The following is a 20,072-nucleotide window of genomic DNA, read 5'->3' as shown; positions in this document are numbered from 1 at the left end:
CAACAAGATCGTCACCAAGCGGATCGCCATGCCCACCATGGGCGTGACGACCAACCCCAAGATCAAGGTCCTCAAGTTCCACCTCGAAGAGATCTCCGACGCCATCCTCGCCATGATCAACATGGAAGAGGAGATCCACCGCATGATCAAGATGAAAGGGCCAACATTGAGACTCGTCAACAACCTCGACAAGATCTTCAACAACATCACCGTGAGCCAAGTGAAGCTAGTGTCCACCTTCAACGTCAACCCAATGCTATGGTTGGCCGTGGAAGACCTCCTATCTCACCGCAAGCCGCAAGAGATGAAGGCATCCGTCCTCGCCGAAGAAACTTGGAGGATGAAGAGAACATGTTTGGAAGGCTCAAGTTCACCATGCCAAAGTTCAAGGGTGAAGAAGATGCCGAGGCCTACCTCTCATGGGCACTCAAGGTTGACAAGATATTCCGCATCCACAACTACTTCGGTGCCAAGAAGGTGGCTATGGCGTCTCTTGAGTTTGAGGATTACGCCAACACTTGGTGGGAGCAAGTCCTCACTCTTCGGGAAGAAAAAGGGTGAACCTCCAATTGACACTTGGGAAGAGATGAAGAAAGAGATGCATGCTCGCTTTGTCCCAACGCACTACATGACCGACCTCTTCAACAAGCTACAACAATTGAAGCAACGAACCAAGACCATTGAGGAGTTCTTCAAGGAGATGGCGCTCACTATGATGCGAGCCAACATCCAAGAGTCCGAGGAACAAACCATTGCTCGTTTCTTCAATGGCATCAATTACCCCATCAAGAGAATCGTGGAGTTCCAACCATACTCCAACTTGGTTGAGTTGGTCCACCAAGCATCCAAGGCCGAGCACCAAGTGATTGAGGACATCAAGTACTCCAAGCCCAAGACGTACTTCGCCTCCAAGCTCGCGACCTCAACTCCTCCTACTACAAGTGTCAAGCCCGACGCATCCTCTACACCATCCAAGAAACCGACTATCCAAAGTCGCATGAAGCAAACGGTCTCCTCCACCGCCTCCTCTAAGGCATCTACGGGACCCTCGAATGTCACTTGTTTCAAGTGTGGCACCCAAGGCCACAAATCATTTGAGTGCAAGAACACCAAGGTTATGATCACTATGGAGAATGGTGACATTGAGACGCTAGATGAAGATGAATACGAGGCCCTTGTGCAAGCCGCCGTGGAAAGTGAAGAAGCTTATGAGCAAGGAAGTGGAGAAGATCCTCTCTTATGTGAGCATGACCCAAGTCCCTCACTTGTGGTCACAAGGGTGCTAACAACACAACCTCAAGCTATGGAAGAACAACGGTGCAACATCTTCCAAACCCGTGCCGGAATTGGTGGCAAATCGATCAAGGTCATCATAGATGGTGGAAGTTGCCATAACCTTGCAAGCACCGAGTTATGTGAGAAGCTCAACCTTACTCTCCGCAAGCATCCTCACCCTTACCATATCCAATGGTTGAGTGACAAGGGCAACGTCAAGATACAACATACCGTCACCGTCACCTTCAAGATTGGACCTTATGAGGACACTATTGAGTGTGACGTGGTACCCATGACGGTGTGCCACATGTTGCTTGGCCGCCCTTGGCAATTTGACAAGAAGGCTCTACATGATGGACTCTCCAACACATACACCTTCAAGGTCAACGACAAGAAGTTCGAGTTGCGCCCGATGACTCCTAGCCAAATCATCGCGGATAATGCGAAGGCTTTAGAGAGGGCACAACTCCGCACCCACCATAGTGAGATGAGAGGAGAGGGAGCGACCCACCAAAAAGATAGTGAGCGCCACAAGCCATATATGAGTGAGTCAAAGAGTGTCCTTCTAGCCACCAAGAGTGAGTGGAGAGAGGTCCAAGAGAACCCATCCACCATATTGCACTATGTGCTCATATGCAAGGGACCATCGTCGGCGACTAACGACTTAACCAACATTCCTTCGTCTTTGTTGTCTCTTTTGAAGGAGTTTCAAGACGTCTTCCCCGACGAGCTCCCTCATGGACTACCACCACTTCGAGGCATAGAACACCGGCATCGACCTCATACCCGGCTCTCCGCTTCCAAACCGTGCCGCCTACCGCACCAACCCCGAGGATACAAAGGAGATCCAACGCCAAATTCAAGATCTCCTCGCCAAAGGGTACGTTCGCGAAAGCCTTAGTCCTTGTGCGGTTCCCGTGATTCTTGTGCCTAAACCGGATGTGACACAACGGATGTGTATGGATTGTCGCCCCATCAATGCCATTACCGTCCGTTACCACCATCCCATTCCGCGTTTAGATGACATGCTTGATGAATTGAGTGGTGCCACAATTTTCTCTAAAGTCGATTTGTGTAGTGGCTACCACCAAATTCGCATGGCCATTGGTGATGAATGGAAAACGGCATTCAAGACTAAGCTTGGTCTCTATGAATGGCTCGTTATGCCTTTTGGTCTCTCCAATGCTCCATCCACTTTCATGCGTCTCATGAATCACAGCTTGCGTCCTCTCATTGGCAAGAGTGTGGTTGTCTATTTTGATGATATTCTCATTTATAGCAAAAATCTCGAGGACCATGTGCAACATGTGAGAGAGGTCTTATGCATCTTGCGTCTTGAGAAGCTTTATGCCAACCTCCCTAAATGCACATTTGCTCAAAAAAAATTGGTTTTCCTTGGCTTTGTGGTTTCCGCTAATGGGATTGAAGTTGATTCTTCCAAGGTGGAGGCCATCCACAATTGGCCTACTCCTACAAATGTTGGTCAAGTCCGAAGTTTTCATGGACTTGCCGGTTTCTACCGCCGCTTTGTGAAAGATTTTAGCACCATTGCTTGCCCTTTGAATGAGCTTACCAAGAAGAATGTTCCGTTTGTTTGGGGCAAGGCCCAACAAAATGCTTTTGATGAGTTGAAGAAACGCCTTACCGAAGCTCCTCTTCTCGTCCTTCCAAATTTTGCCAAAACTTTTGAGATTGAGTGTGATGCAAGTGGGCTTGGTATTGGTGGCGTTCTTATGCAAGAGGGCAAACCCGTGGCATACTATAATGAGAAGTTGGATGGCGCACGCCTCAACTATCCTATATATGACAAGGAGCTCTACGCTTTGGTTCGTGTTCTTGAAGTTTGGCAACACTATCTTTGGCCTAAAGAGTTTATCATTCATTCCGACCGTGAGTCCTTGAAATATTTGAAAAGCCAACACAGCTTGAACAAACGACATGCAAAATGGGTCGAGTTCATTGAGTCCTTCCCATATGTAATCAAATACAAGAAGGGCAAGGACAATGTTGTGGCGGATGCTCTTTCCCGCAAAAACACCCTTTTGCTTACTCGTTTGGATTTTCATGTTTTGGGATTTGAAGAGATCAAAGAACTCTATCCTTCCGATTCTTTCTTTGCTCCGATTTTTGAGAAGTGCTCCATTCAACGAGGAGTGGATGATTTCTATTTGCATGATGGCTACTTGTTTAAAGCTAACAAGATTTGCATACCCGAGTCTTCGCTTCGAAAATTGCTTTTGCAAGAGTCACATGGAGGTGGTCTTATGGGACACTTTGGACGAGAGAAGACATATGCCATGCTCTCAACCCACTACTATTGGCCAAGAATGTACCGCGACGTGGAACGCCTTTGCCGCCGCTGCACAACATGCTTACAAGCTAAGTCTACCTCCAACCCTTATGGCCTTTATACACCATTGCCTATTCCTCATGCTCCTTGGTCGGATATTAGCATGGATTTCATCTTAGGATTGCCTCGCACTAAGCATGGTCATGATTCCATATTTGTGGTAGTGGATAGATTCTCTAAGATGGCTCATTTCATACCTTGCCATAAGAGCGACGATGCTTCACACATTGCTTCTTTGTTTTTCAGGGAAATTGTTCGCCTACATGGAGTACCGCAAAGCATTGTGTCGGATCGAGACGTCAAGTTCATGAGTTATCTTTGGAAGTCGCTCATGGCAAAGTTTGGAGTGAAGCTTTTGTTCTCATCATCCTCGCACCCGCAAACGGACGGCCAAACGGAAGTGGTCAATCGAAGCCTCTCCACTCTCCTACGCATCCTCGTGAAGAAGAACTTGAAGTCATGGGAGGAGTGCCTTCCACACGCGGAGTTCGCCTACAACCGCGCCAAGCACTCGACAACATCAAGGAGTCCCTTCATGGTCGTCTACGGATTTGAGCCTCCCACGGCTCTCGACATACTACCACTCCCCCTTCATGAGCGGACGAACATGGACTTCGACAAGCGCACCGCCGCCATGAAGAAACTACATGAAGAAACAAGAGCAACCATTCAAGAACATGTGCTTCGTCAAGCTACCCGCCTCAACGCCAAGAAGAAGGAACGCATATTCCAAGAAGGCAACCTCGTTTGGATCCACCTCCGGAAGGAAAGATTCCCTCATGAACGCAACTCGAAGCTCAAGCCAAGAGGAGATGGCCCCTTCAAGGTCCTCAAACGCATCAACAACAATGCTTACATCATCGACATCCCAACCTCCAAGTACTTGGTGAGCAACACGTTCAATGTTGCGGACTTATCGCCATATCATGAAGATGAGGAGGCACAAGAGTCGAGGGCGACTCTTTCCCAAGGGGGGGGGGAGATGATGCGGGGTGGCCTTCGGTCACCTCCACACCAAGACCAATAAGTCCCCCAAGTGGACCAATGACGCGAGCTCGAGTTAAAGCTCTACATGATGAGGTGAACTCGCTCCTCACCACCCTTGATCTTAGCACCCCTTTGGATGGAATGCTACCTCATGCCGATGTGCTATGTGTCATTAGGTACAAGGCGCATCAACACCCCGGAGAGGAGGACACGCCATGGTCAAGGGAAGGAGAGGAGCAGCTGGACATGGAGATGATCACGAAGCCGAACCCGACGTCGCTCAAAGCGCTCCAAGGAAGAGAAGAGAGCTGGCCGGTCCAGGACCCGGTCAGACCGGCCCCACAACCGGACGATCCGGTCCCAGGCCCGGTCAACCGGGCGCCCAACCGGGCGCAGCCCCATCGTACCGGAAGGAAACCGGAAACCTCGCAAGTTCCCGGTTGGCGCCCGGTCGACCGGACCCAGGACCGGACCACCCGGTCATAGGCCCGGTCAGACCGGATTACAAACCGGGTTTGACGGGAATGACCCACCAAACTGCCTAAGTTATCCATTCGCGTACCTTTTCGCCCTTGCTGGCCATGTATGCCTATATAAGTAGCCTGGACCCCTCCTTTACCCCTTAGACTTGTTTTGAACTCAAACCTAACTTTGAGCTTAGTCTCCCTAGGGTTATCATCCCTCTGTAATCAAGGCATCCTGGTTTTTGATTTGGATATTGTTGAGTGAGATTCTAGTACAAGCTACTCTCTCTCCCTCATCAATCTCTTCTTCTCCAACCCCAATCTCTCTCCGGGAATTCTGCCGCGTGCCTCTTCCAGGAGATTCTATTGGCGTGGTCCATCGAGCCACGGGGGTAAGTATCGGGTGTATCGGGTTGGTGTGCGTGCGTGAGTACCGGCGTTCTTCGTGTTCTTCGTGTTCCTCGCGTTCTCCCACCTCTTCCCTTGGTCTTCGGGGTCAAATCGCGAGATCGGGCCACTACCGGGATCTTAGATCCCATCACATCGGCATGAGGTAGCATTCCATCCAAAGGGGTACCGAGATCAAGGGTGGTGAGGAGCGAGTTCACCTCATCATGTAGAGCTTTAACTCGAGCTCGCGTCATTGGTCCACTTGGGGGACTTGTTGGTCTTGGTGTGGAGGTGTCCGAAGGCCACCCCGCATCACATTTAGCTCATCGGCTACTTGTAAAGCCGATAGTCCTTCATGGGCTTCTTTCTCCCAAAGTTGTATTTGTGCTTGACTTATTTCCTTCCTCAACTCCGGTGATAACTCTTGTTCCACTCCTGTAACACCCCAACTTTTGCAACCTTGATTAATTGTCCTTATTGCAAAAATTAGGGGGAACAAAAACTTTTTCTAAAGACTAATTAGATGAATTGCCTTGATCTGTTTGTTGTGATGAATTGCTTTGATCTGTTGGTAGATGTATTGACTTGTTTTGCTTGATGAGTTTTATCTTGAGTTACCTCAAAGAACAACACCTCTAGTGGTCAGACAAACAACTCACCTAATAAAACACATGTGTGGCTTAGGAAAAATTGTTTTCCTTTTACTACATCAAACTCTTCTTCTGATGGCAACATGAGTGTGCCATCTTGATTTTTCTCTTTGTGGTACAAGATAGCTCAATCATCCTTAATTCAATACTTGGGATCATCTACCCCTAGCTTCATCCCTCTCTTATACCCACTCATCCTTGTTGGTTTTGAGGCCATGTCGACCATCTGTGTTGACAGGCTTAAAAATGTCCAAACTCTGGCAGTTAATCTCTAAGCACCCACAATTGTTATTGTTGACCGCAGTGCATGGATCTCATTTGTGCAACTCCCTCTACAAGTTCCACATCCTGCATGTCTCAGTCAATTCTTGCAACTCTTATATCCAACTTGATCTTATACCCTATCCAGTGTTTCTGCACTAGATCACTTTCTTTACTTTTACCTCTTGTTTTTATTCAAGATCAATCTTCACAAAACCAAGAGTGGGAATGATGGGTACATTTTGTAGCCACCATCTATCCTTGAGAACACTTCTCCCTAAATTATGTTTTCTCTCTCAAAAATCCTATTGATTTTCCTTCTCTAGTTTTGATCACAAAACTACTTCTAGTTTTATAAAATCTTTTCAAGACAATTCTTCAAAGAAAACAAGGAACTGAAATGGGTTTTGTTTCTAATCCCATTTCTACCAAGTACTGATTTCTAAAACATTATTTCTATTTTGCCTTGTTTTAACAAAAAGCTTGTTTATGGTACCTATACCATTTATTGTTTTCCTCTTGTTTATTTAACTTTTGAGAAGAAACTCTACTTTACTTGGGAAAGTAAGTAGAATATTTTGAACTCCTATGTTCCAACTAGTTTTCTCTCAACATTTTCAAATTCCATTCCACTTGAGTTCATTCCCAATTATCCCTAAACAATTGAGGTGTTCCATATACCTTTCAAATAAATCCATTTCAAATGATCACTCCTGCACATCTTGTGTACCCCTCTGATCGACCACATTGTATTCCCCCATTCTCCAATTCTTGATCAAATGGATGATCATTTGATACTCCCAAATCACTCCCTATTGACCTCTTATTTGTAGAGCAATTTATATTCTTTTCCATCATCACCTTGACCTCATGAATTCATAATCTATGTCACCATATTCAATCATTGTGGGTATATGGTTACTTCTCTCACCATCTCTCTTAACCTTGCTCTATCATTGACTAAACCACCATCACCACCCCATCTACCTTGGCATGCTCATGCATTGTTGCATGTGGTCTATCTCAATCTTTTCAATTTCAGGATTCTAATGAGAACTTTTATTCATCCACTATACCTTGGGAACTATCTTCATCATAAATTGGTCTCAACAAAAGTGGTGGAGATTATTCTCATGGCACATGGCATGCCACCCTCATACTCCTTTCTATCTTTAGGTATTTACTCCTAATCTTATATGCATCAAAATCACTCATTGACATTACCTCCTCAACATCATGTCTTGATCTATTCACATGAATGTTGTGCATCTCTCTCACATTTCTCACTTGCTCATGACAAGAAAGGAGCCGGCCATGACTTGAAATTCGGCCAGCCCTTCCTCTTCATTCCTTCCTCCACAAGTCTTGCCTCCCACCTAACCCAATCAATAAATGGGCAGCCACCTTCCTTGGCCAATCAAAAAAGGAGGCAGCCACCCCTCTCCCTCTATAAAACCCCCCTAGCCGGCCACCTCCACTCCCCTTTGTTCATTTCCTTCACTCTCCACTCCCTCACACTCTCCTCCTACCTCTCTCCACGAGCTGCTGCTCCTCCTAAGCTTCATGGCCGGCCATGGCCATGGAGATTCACCAAGAGGAAGCTCTTTCCCTCCCTCAAGCTCATCCTCACCATGAGAGCATCTCTCTCACTCTCTTCTCCCCTAACCTTTGATGAATCCAGCTCCCTTTCTCTTCTCCCCTCTCACAAGATTGGATCTTGATGCAGGTGCATGTTGGTCCAAGCATGGAGAAGGTTGAGCAATCCTCAGATCTGAAAATCTTGACCAAAGTTCGTCCAAAACCTTGCAGTAATTTCTGCTATCTTGTTGTTTCAGATTCTGGTACGATTTTGTAAAATCCTTCAAAACTCGTGTGCAGGTCCAAATCGAGTGATTCAAAATTCCCGCACATTGGTATTGAAAAGATCTACAACTTGGCGTTGGTCTCATCCTCAAATTCGTTACGGATTTTGCTTGGTAAATAAAGTTCTGTAAACATGCAGAATCACTGTTTGTTAGATTTCTTCCGTTTTTCAAAACCTTTTTGAGTACACTCAATCGTGGGTGAAAGCCTTCTCCAGTACGTTCATTTTGGCTTTGGTTTCACTTCAAATGACCTCCTGAAATTGAAATGGTTCACAGATCAAGATCTGGTCAAATCTGACTTTGTCGAATTAAACCAGGAGCTTGGAGACGAATTTTTGAATGAAACCAGCTGGGTAAGAACCCCCTATTCAATACCTTTCAGATGCAGCAGACCTCATATTTTTCTGATTTGTGTATTATTTTTGGTGAATTAAACTTGTTCTGTGTGTTCTGCAGACATGGCTGTTAGATTTTAAATCACCAAAAATCCATTTTTGAACCTAATTGAGTGATTCCAATTCTGTAGGATTACTGAATATTTTCTTAATAATCTCAAACAAGTTTCAAACCTTTATCTGTTCTGAAACTCCATAGTTAAAGCAAATGGTGAAAACATGCAGTAACCTTGTCAATCCATTTGTGTGAGTTTCAGAAACATTTTGAACCCAAATCCAATTGTGTATGCATCTCTGTTTAATGACCTTTCAAATGCAAGTGGCCTCATATTTTTAGGATTTTTCTACGATTTATGGCTTACAGATCTTGTTTTCTGTACAGTCAGATTCAAAGAAATTCCTAAAATTGTAGGTTTAATATTTTTGGGTGATTCCAATTGGGTTAGTCTTGTATTAGTACTGGATATATAGGAAAAATATTATTAGTCTCTGTTCATACATATTTGTTGCTGTTAGTAATGTTTATGTGTGACAAGCATTGTTGAAGCAAAAGTTTTCGGTTTATTTAAAAGCCTTGACCAACTCTTTTTAGTAGAGATGGGCAACCTTTGTTTTATGCTTGCAAAACAAAACCTCTGCAACCTAACATTATCTATTTTGTTTTGCTTAAGTTTTCAAATTATGTGGCATATGGTTTGCTTCCTATTTTTGTATAGTGTTAAGTGAGCAAATTAAATTAGGAAAACTGATTTCTACTTTTCCAAAAATGTTTGAAATTATGTTGTGAATGTTGTGATGCCAAACTAATGCTCTTGTCCTCTTCATGATGTTATCTACCAGGGGAAAATTGGTTTATACCATGGTGATAACCGAGAGAGGCAATTGCTAAGTTGTGATGCACTCATGCCTCTACTAGGTAAATAAATGGGGTTTTCTAAATTAAAACTCTTAAATTTGTTTTGTGGTATCTATAAGTCCTTAGTATGTTATACCTTGGCTACATGATTAGTTGTTGATTGTTGAATGTTGTCTAGTTTATGCAATGTGATTGATTGTGTTCCTTTTATATTTTCCGGCGATAGATGCGAACAATTCCGGAGAAGAAGAAGAAGTGGAATCGGACGAGGATTTTATTTATGTTGTCGGAATTCTTATATTGATGGAGTTGATGAAGTACAGGGACAAATAAGCCAAGGCAAGCCATCTTTGAACTCTGAATGATGTGGTGTTGGATGTCAATTGTTGATGTCCCTAAGCATCTTATTCCTTTATGTGATGTTCTCTATGTTGGTCTATGTATGGTTGTAATTGGAGTTTTTCCTTGTGGTGGTCTTTCACCGTTGTTCACATGTCGGAGGGATGCATGGTATCACGGCCGTGCTACTCCCTTCGGTCTACTTGAGTGCTCAACATGAGCATGTTGAAGGAGATATGCCCTAGAGGCAATAATAAAGTGGTTATTATTTATATCTTTATGTTTATGATAAATGTTTATATATCATGCTATAATTGTATTAACCGAAACATTAGTACATGTGTGATATATAGACAAACAAGAAGTCCCTAGTGTGCCTCTTAAACTAGCTTGTTGATTAATGGATGATTAGTTTCATAATCATGAACATTGGATGTTATTAATAACAAGGTTATGTCATTGTATGAATGATATAATGGACACACCCAATTAAGCGTAGCATAAGATCTCGTCATTAAGTTATTTGCTATAAGCTCTCGATACATAGTTACCTAGTCCTTATGACCATGAGATCATGTAAATCACTTATACCGGAAAGGTACTTTGATTACACCAAACACCACTGCGTAAATGGGTGGCTATAAAGGTGGGATTAAGTATCCGGAAAGTATGAGTTGAGGCATATGGATCAACAGTGGGATTTGTCCATCCCGATGACGGATAGATATACTCTGGGCCCTCTCGGTGGAATGTCGTCTAATGTCTTGCAAGCATATGAATGAGTTCATAAGAGACCACATACCACGGTACGAGTAAAGAGTACTTGTCAGGAGACGAGGTTGAACAAGGTATAGAGTGATACCGAAGATCAAACCTCGGACAAGTAAAATATCGCGAGACAAAGGGAATTGGTATTGTATGTGAATGGTTCATTCGATCACTAAAGTCATCGTTGAATATGTGGGAGCCATTATGGATCTCCAGATCCCGCTATTGGTTATTGGTCGGAGTGAGTACTCAACCATGTCCGCATAGTTCACGAACCGTAGGGTGACACACTTAAAGTTGGATGTTGAAATGGTAGTACTTGAATATGGAATGGAGTTCGAATATTTGTTCGGAGTCCCGGATGAGATCCCGGACATCACGAGGAGTTCCGGAATGGTCCGGAGAATAAGATTCATATATAGGATGTCATTTTATGTGAAATAAAATGTCGCGGAAGGTTCTATGGAAGGTTCTAGAAGGTTCTAGAAAAGTCCGGAAGAAACCACCAAGGAAGGTGGAGTCCACATGGGACTCCACCTCCATGGCCGGCCAACCCTAGTGGGGGAGGAGTCCCAAGTGGACTCCCCCTTAGGGGGCCGGCCACCCCCCCATATGGGAGGTGGAACTCCCACCTTTGGTGGGAGTCCTAGCTTGGCTAGGTTTCCCCCTCTTATGGAAGGTTTTTGGTTCGGGTCTTATTCGAAGACTTGGACACCAACACTTGGGGATCCACCTATATAATGAGGGGCCAAGGGAGGGGGGCGGCCACCCCAAGACCACAAGTTGGCCGCCCCCTTTGAAGTGGCCGGCCACCCCCTCCCAAACCCTAGCCGCCCCCCTCTCCTCCATATCTCCCGCGTAGCTTAGCGAAGCTCCGCCGGACTTCTCCACCGCCACCGACACCACGCCGTCGTGCTGTCGGATTCAAGAGGAGCTACTACTTCCGCTGCCCGCTGGAACGGGAGGTGGACGTCGTCTTCATCAACAACCGAACGTGTGACCGAGTACGGAGGTGCTGCCCGTTCGTGGCGCCGGAACCGTTCGTGATCAAGATCTTCTACGCGCTTTTGCAAGCGGCAAGTGAACATCTACCGCAGCAACAAGAGCCTCATCTTGTAGGCTTTGGAATCTCTTCAAGGGTGAGACTCGATAATCCCCTCGTTGCTACCGTCTTCTAGATTGCATCTTGGCTTGAATTTCGTGTTTGCGGTAGGAAATTTTTTTTTTCTATGCAACGTTATCCTACAGTGGTATCAGAGCCGTGTCTATGCATAGATGGTTGCACGAGTAGAACACAATGGTTTGTGGGCGTTGATGCTTTTGTTATCTTTAGTTGAGTACTTTGCATCTTTGTGGCATAGTGGGATGAAGCGGCTCGGGCTAACTTTACATGACCGCGTTCATGAGATTTGCTCCACGCTCGACATGCAACTTGTATTGCATAAGTGGCTTTGCGGGTGTCTGTCTCTCCTACTATAGTAAAGATTCAATTTACTCTTCTATTGACAACACTAGTATCACCGTTGTGGTTCATGTTCGTAGGTAGATTGGATCTTTCTCGAAAACCCTAAACCACGTAAAATATGCAAACCAAATTAGAGAACGTCTAACTTGTTTTTGCAGGGTTTGGTGATGTGATATGGCCATAATGTGATGATGAATATGTATGAGATGATCATTATTGCATTGTGGCAACCGGCAGGAGCCTTATGGTTGTCTTTAAATTTCATGTTGAGTAGTTTTTCAAAGGAGTTGTAATAGTTGCTACATGGAGGACAATCATGAAGACGGCGCCATTGACCTTGGTGCTTCGCCGATGATGATGGAGATCATGCCCGTTGATGATGGAGATCATGTCCGTGCTTTGGAGATGAAGATCAAAGGCGCAAAGACAAAAGGGCCATATCATATCACATATGAACTGCATGTGATGTTAATCCTTTTATGCATCTTATTTTGCTTAGATCGCGACGGTAGCATTATAAGATGATCCCTCTCACTAAAATCTCAAGATAATAAAGTGTTCATCCTTAGTAGCACCGTTGCCAAGACTTGTCGTTTCGAAGCATCTCGTGATGATCGGGTGTGATAGAATCAACAAGTGCATACAACGGGTGCAAGCCAGTTTTTGCACATGCGGATACTAAGGTGGCCTTGACGAGCCTAGCATGTACAGACATGGTCTCGGAACACGTGATACCGAAAGGTAGAGCATGAATCATATGATTGATATGATGAACACTTTGAGTGTTCGCCATTGAAGTTACATCTTGTCTCGTGATGATCGGACTTGGTGTGGTGGATTTGGTTCGTGTGATCACTAAGACAATGTGAGGGATATTGTTTTGAGTGGGAGTTCACCTAGTTTTTAATTATGTTGAATTAAAATTTGAACTCAATTTGTCATAAACATTAGTCTAAACTATTGCAAATATGTTGTAGATATGGCGTCCCCAATCAATTTTAACCAGTTCCTAGAGAAAGAAAAGCTTAAGAGCAACGGTAGCAACTTCACCGACTGGTTCCGTCATGTGAGGATTTTCCTCAATGGCGGAAATCTGCAATATGTGCTTGATGCACCGCTAGGTGACCCTCCTGCAGAAACTGAAACCGATGAAGTAAAAGCTGTTTACGCAACTCGGAAAACTCGGTACTCTCAAGTTCAGTGTGCCATCTTATGCAGTCTGGAAGCCGATCTTCAAAAACGTTTTGAGCACCACGATCCACATGAGTTAATCAATGAGTTGAAGACTATATTTGAGACTCATGCGGCCGTGGAATGCTATGAAGCATCGAAACACTTCTTCAGTTGCATGATGGAAGAAGGTAGCTCCGTTAGTGAGCACATGCTCGTTATGACCGGGCATGCGAAGAAACTCAGTGACTTGGAAATAGTTATTCCTAACAGACTGGGGATTAATCGTATCCTTCAATCACTGCCACCTAGTTACAAGAACTTTGTGATGAACTACAATATGCAGAACATGAATAAAGAGTTACCTGAACTCTTCTCCATGCTTAAAGCTGCTGAGATTGAGATCAAGAAAGAGCACCAAGTGTTGATGGTCAACAAAACCACCAGTTTCAAGAAACAGGGCAAGTCTAAAGGCAAATTCAAGAAGGGTGGCAAGAAAGCTGCTACGCCTCCTGTGAAACCTAAGACTGGCCCTAAACCTGATGCTGAGTGCTATTACTGCAAGGAGAAGGGACACTGGAAGCGTAATTGCTCCAAGTATTTGGCGGATCTGAAGAGCGGCCTTGTCAAGAAGAAGAAAGAAGGTATATCTGATATACATGTTATAGATGTTTATCTTACTGGTTCTCGTACTAGTACCTGGGTATTTGATACTGGTTCGGTTGCTCATATTTGTAACTCGAAACAGGAACTAAAGAATAAACGAAGACTACTAAAGGATGAAGTGACCATGCGCGTTGGAAATGGATCCAAAGTCGATGTGATCGCTGTCGGCACACTTCCTCTACATCTACCTTCGGGATTAGTTTTAAGCCTCAATAATTGTTATTTTGTACCCGCGTTGAGCATGAACATTATATCTGGATCTTGTTTAATGCAAGACGGTTATTCATTCAAGTCTGAGAATAATGGTTGTTCTATTTTTATGAATAATATCTTTTATGGTCGAGCACCACAAAAGAATGGCTTATTTCTGTTAGATCTCGATAGTAGTGATACACATATACATAACATTGATGCTAAGCGAATTAAATTGAATGATAATTCTACTTATATGTGGCACTGTTGTCTTGGTCATATTGGAGTGAAACGCATGAAGAAACTCCATACTGATGGATTACTTGAATCACTTGATTTTGAATCACTTGATAGATGCGAAGCATGTCTGATGGGAAAAATGACTAAGACTCCATTTTCTGGTATGATGGAGCGAGCTACTGACTTATTGGAAATCATACATACCGATGTGTGCGGACCAATGAGTGTAGCATCGCGCGGTGGTTATCGTTATGTTCTAACCTTCACAGATGATCTGAGTAGATATGGGTATATCTATTTCATGAAACATAAATCCGAGACTTTTGAGAAGTTTAAGGAATTCCAAAGTGAAGTAGAAAATCAACGTAACAAGAAGATTAAATTTCTACGATCTGATCGTGGAGGTGAATATCTGAGTTATGAGTTTGGCATGCATTTAAAGAAATGCGGAATACTTTCACAATTGACACCGCCGGGAACACCACAACGAAACGGTGTGTCCGAACGTCGTAATCGAACTCTCTTAGATATGGTTCGTTCTATGATGTCTCTTACTGATTTGCCGTTATCATTTTGGAGTTATGCATTAGAGACAGCCGCATTCACTTTAAATAGAGCACCATCGAAATCCGTAGAAACGACACCGTATGAATTATGGTTTAATAAGAAACCTAAGCTGTCGTTCCTGAAAGTTTGGGGTTGCGAAGCCTATGTAAAGAAGTTACAACCGGACAAGCTGGAACCCAAAGCGGAGAAATGCGTCTTCATAGGATACCCTAAGGAAACTATAGGGTACACTTTCTATCACAGATCCGAAGGCAAAATCTTTGTTGCTAAGAACGGAACCTTTCTTGAGAAAGAATTTCTCACTAAAGAAGTGACTGGAAGAAAAGTAGAACTCGATGAGATTGATGAATCTATACTCGTTGATCAGAGTAGCACAGTACCGGAAGTTGTACCAGTACCGCCTACACCAACAACAGAGGAAGCTAATGATAATGATCATGAAACTTCAAATGAGATAGCTACTGAACCTCGCAGATCGACAAGGGAACGTGCCACTCCTGATTGGTATGATCCTTGTCTAAATGTCATGATTTTGGACAACAATGATGAGGACCCTGCGACGTATGAAGAAGCGATGATGAGCCCAGATTCCAACAAATGGCAAGAAGCCATGAAATCCGAAATGGGATCCATGTATGATAACAAAGTATGGACTTTGGTAGACTTACCTGATAGCCGCAAGGCTGTCGAGAATAAATGGATCTTCAAGAGAAAAACAGATGCTGATGGTAATATTACTGTCTATAAAGCTCGACTTGTCGCAAAGGGTTTCCGACAAATTCAAGGAGTTGACTACGATGAGACTTTCTCACCTGTAGCAAAGCTAAAATCTGTAAGGATTTTGTTAGCAATAGCTGCATTTTTCGATTATGAGATTTGGCAGATGGATGTCAAAACGGCGTTCCTTAATGGAGACATTGAGGAAGAGTTGTATATGGTACAACCCAAAGGTTTTGTCGATCCTAAAAATGCTGACAAAGTATGCAAACTTCAGCGTTCAATTTATGGACTGAAGCAAGCATCAAGAAGTTGGAACCGACGCTTTGATAAGGTGATCAAAGACTTCGGGTTTATACAGTGTCATGGAGAGGCCTGTATTTACAAGAAAGTGAGTGGGAGCTCTGTAGCATTCCTGATATTATATGTAGATGACATATTATTGATCGGGAATGATATAGAACTATTAAGCAGTGTAAAAGGTTATTTGAATAATAGTTTTTCAATGAAAGACCTTGGTGAAGCATCGTATATATTAGGCATCAAGATTTATAGAGATAGATCAAGACGTCTAATAGGGCTATCACAGAGTACATACCTGGACAAGATTCTAAAGAAATTTAGAATGGACGAAAGTAAGAAAGGATTCTTACCTATGTTACCAGGCAAGGTCTTGAGTAAGACTCAAGGTCCGGCTACGGCAGAAGAAAGAGAAAGGATGAGTCAGATCCCCTATGCCTCGGCAGTAGGCTCTATCATGTATGCCATGCTATGTACAAGACCGGATATAGCACATGCTGTTTGTTTGACTAGCAGATATCAAAGTGATCCAGGAATGGAACACTGGACAGCGGTCAAGAATATCCTGAAGTACTTGAAAAGAACTAAGGATATGTTTCTTTGTTATGGAGGTGACCAAGAGCTCGTTGTAACTAGTTACACCGATGCAAGTTGGAACACCGATCCCGATGACTCTAAGTCACGGTGCAGGTACGTGTTTATATTGAATGGTGCTGCAGTAAGCTGGGCAAGCTCGAAGCAGTGCACGGTGGCGAAATCCTCAACAGAATCGGAGTACATAGTGGCTTCAGAGGCTTCATCAGAAGCGGTATGGATGAAGAGGTTCATTGTAGAGCTCGGTGTGGTTCCTAGTGCATTGGACCCATTAATCATTTACTGTGATAACATGGGTGCCATCGCCAATGCACAAGAGCCAAGGTCACACAAGAGGCTGAAGCATATCAAGCTGCGTTACCACTCGATTCGCGAGTACATCGAAGATGGAGAAGTAAAGATTTGCAAAGTACACACTGATCTGAATGTAGCAGATCCGTTGACTAAAGCTCTCCCTAGGGCTAAGCATGACCAACACCAGAATGCCATGGGTGTTAGGTACATTACAATGTAATCTAGATTATTGACTCTAGTGCAAGTGGGAGACTGAAGGAGATATGCCCTAGAGGCAATAATAAAGTGGTTATTATTTATATCTTTATGTTTATGATAAATGTTTATATATCATGCTATAATTGTATTAACCGAAACATTAGTACATGTGTGATATATAGACAAACAAGAAGTCCCTAGTGTGCCTCTTAAACTAGCTTGTTGATTAATGGATGATTAGTTTCATAATCATGAACATTGGATGTTATTAATAACAAGGTTATGTCATTGTATGAATGATATAATGGACACACCCAATTAAGCGTAGCATAAGATCTCGTCATTAAGTTATTTGCTATAAGCTCTCGATACATAGTTACCTAGTCCTTATGACCATGAGATCATGTAAATCACTTATACCGGAAAGGTACTTTGATTACACCAAACACCACTGCGTAAATGGGTGGCTATAAAGGTGGGATTAAGTATCCGGAAAGTATGAGTTGAGGCATATGGATCAACAGTGGGATTTGTCCATCCCGATGACGGATAGATATACTCTGGGCCCTCTCGGTGGAATGTCGTCTAATGTCTTGCAAGCATATGAATGAGTTCATAAGAGACCACATACCACGGTACGAGTAAAGAGTACTTGTCAGGAGACAAGGTTGAACAAGGTATAGAGTGATACCGAAGATCAAACCTCGGACAAGTAAAATATCGTGAGACAAAGGGAATTGGTATTGTATGTGAATGGTTCATTCGATCACTAAAGTCATCGTTGAATATGTGGGAGCCATTATGGATCTCCAGATCCCGCTATTGGTTATTGGTCGGAGTGAGTACTCAACCATGTCCGCATAGTTCACGAACCGTAGGGTGACACACTTAAAGTTGGATGTTGAAATGGTAGTACTTGAATATGGAATGGAGTTCGAATATTTGTTCGGAGTCCCGGATGAGATCCCGGACATCACGAGGAGTTCCGGAATGGTCTGGAGAATAAGATTCATATATAGGATGTCATTTTATGTGAAATAAAATGTCGCGGAAGGTTCTATGGAAGGTTCTAGAAGGTTCTAGAAAAGTCCGGAAGAAACCACCAAGGAAGGTGGAGTCCACATGGGACTCCACCTCCATGGCCGGCCAACCCTAGTGGGGGAGGAGTCCCAAGTGGACTCCCCCTTAGGGGGCCGGCCACCCCCCCATATGGGAGGTGGAACTCCCACCTTTGGTGGGAGTCCTAGCTTGGCTAGGTTTCCCCCTCTTATGGAAGGTTTTTGGTTCGGGTCTTATTCGAAGACTTGGACACCAACACTTGGGGATCCACCTATATAATGAGGGGCCAAGGGAGGGGGCCGGCCACCCCAAGACCACAAGTTGGCCGCCCCCTTTGAAGTGGCCGGCCACCCCCTCCCAAACCCTAGCCGCCCCCCTCTCCTCCATATCTCCCGCGTAGCTTAGCGAAGCTCCGCCGGACTTCTCCACCGCCACCGACACCACGCCGTCGTGCTATCGGATTCAAGAGGAGCTACTACTTCCGCTGCCCGCTGGAACGGGGAGGTGGACGTCGTCTTCATCAACAACCGAACGTGTGACCGAGTACGGAGGTGCTGCCCGTTCGTGGCGCCGGAACCGTTCGTGATCAAGATCTTCTACGTGCTTTTGCAAGCGGCAAGTGAACATCTACCGCAGCAACAAGAGCCTCATCTTGTAGGCTTTGGAATCTCTTCAAGGGTGAGACTCGATAATCCCCTCGTTGCTACCGTCTTCTAGATTGCATCTTGGCTTGGATTTCGTGTTTGCGGTAGGAAAATTTTTGTTTTCTATGCAACGTTATCCTACACATGTCCTATTCCAAAATAGAGTTTTACACCTCACCCCCACTTTGTTGAGTCTAGAGGTATCACAGTCATGAAGCTTGGTGTAATTCTCAACTTGAGAGAAGTATGCCGTGTACCCATTGGAGAGTATGTCGGGTAGTGATACTCCACTATCTAAGTTGTATTTTTAGCACCACAAATCTGAAAGTATAATCCTCCTTGTGTGGTCATAGTACATGCTTACCTTAAACAAGTATGATCCACTCCATTACTCCTTTTCACACCATCTATGGCGTGATGACTCTCATCTCGGCCGTAGTGCAATAGTAGTTCAACTCATGAAACTTTAGGTTGGGAACCCCTCAAGGCTTACCTTGTTGTAAATGTTTTATGAAAACCTTGGGTGAGTTAACCCAAGTGTATGGTTTATGAAAGCAAAGGATCTTGATAGAGATGTTTGGGAAAGTGGTGTATGGAGGCTGATTGACAACCGAGGTGTTGTGGGAAAAAGGAAATGGTTTCTAAAAAGGAGCATTGCGTATAAGTGTTCGCCGTCCCAACTTTTTATCGCGCAACCACACTACCCTGGTGTGGGACGGGGCTTAGCCCGTAGTTTGTTGAAGCTGGCAGGAGCACCCTTCACAACTTTCTAGGGAGGGTCACGATGACCTCCGACGCCGGGTTGCGCTCTGGAGGAGGCAATACACTGTCCAAACCGATAGCCGGACGATTACTGAGGGTCTTCTGTCATGGCGCCGGAGATACGCTCAAAAGGAGGTATGCTGCCGGGGTGCCGGGAAGGGGTAAGCCCGCAGGGAAGGACTCATGCCAGTGGAGATGGGCGAAAGGTTATGTCCGGGTATCCGTCGTGGCATATGTTGTTATGCGGGGATGATGCCCACACGATAGGTATCCGGATAGTTGTGGGGAAAGTGTGCAAACTCTACAGAGTCAAATCTATTCGAATAGCCGTGTCCGCGGTCATGGACAAGTTGAAATGGCCATACTTAACCGGGGCTTGCGTTTTGTTTTTGAACAAATGATTTGCAAAGGAAGTGTTGTGTTTATGTGTACCGGAAGGGTACGGAAAAAGGGCGTGTGTTGACCATATGGAGATGGTCGTGGAAAAATGAAGGCTAAGTGGGGAACTCTTTCCTAAATGTTTCTTGAAGAGGAACTCTTCTTTAACAAAGATATAGAGATGTCATAAGTATCTTTTGAAGTATCTTCTTCAATAAAGATATAG

Source organism: Lolium perenne, chromosome 6, assembly GCF_019359855.2.
Source record: "Lolium perenne isolate Kyuss_39 chromosome 6, Kyuss_2.0, whole genome shotgun sequence".
NCBI lineage: Eukaryota > Viridiplantae > Streptophyta > Magnoliopsida > Poales > Poaceae > Lolium > Lolium perenne.
Note: the sequence above shows the minus strand (reverse complement) of the source record.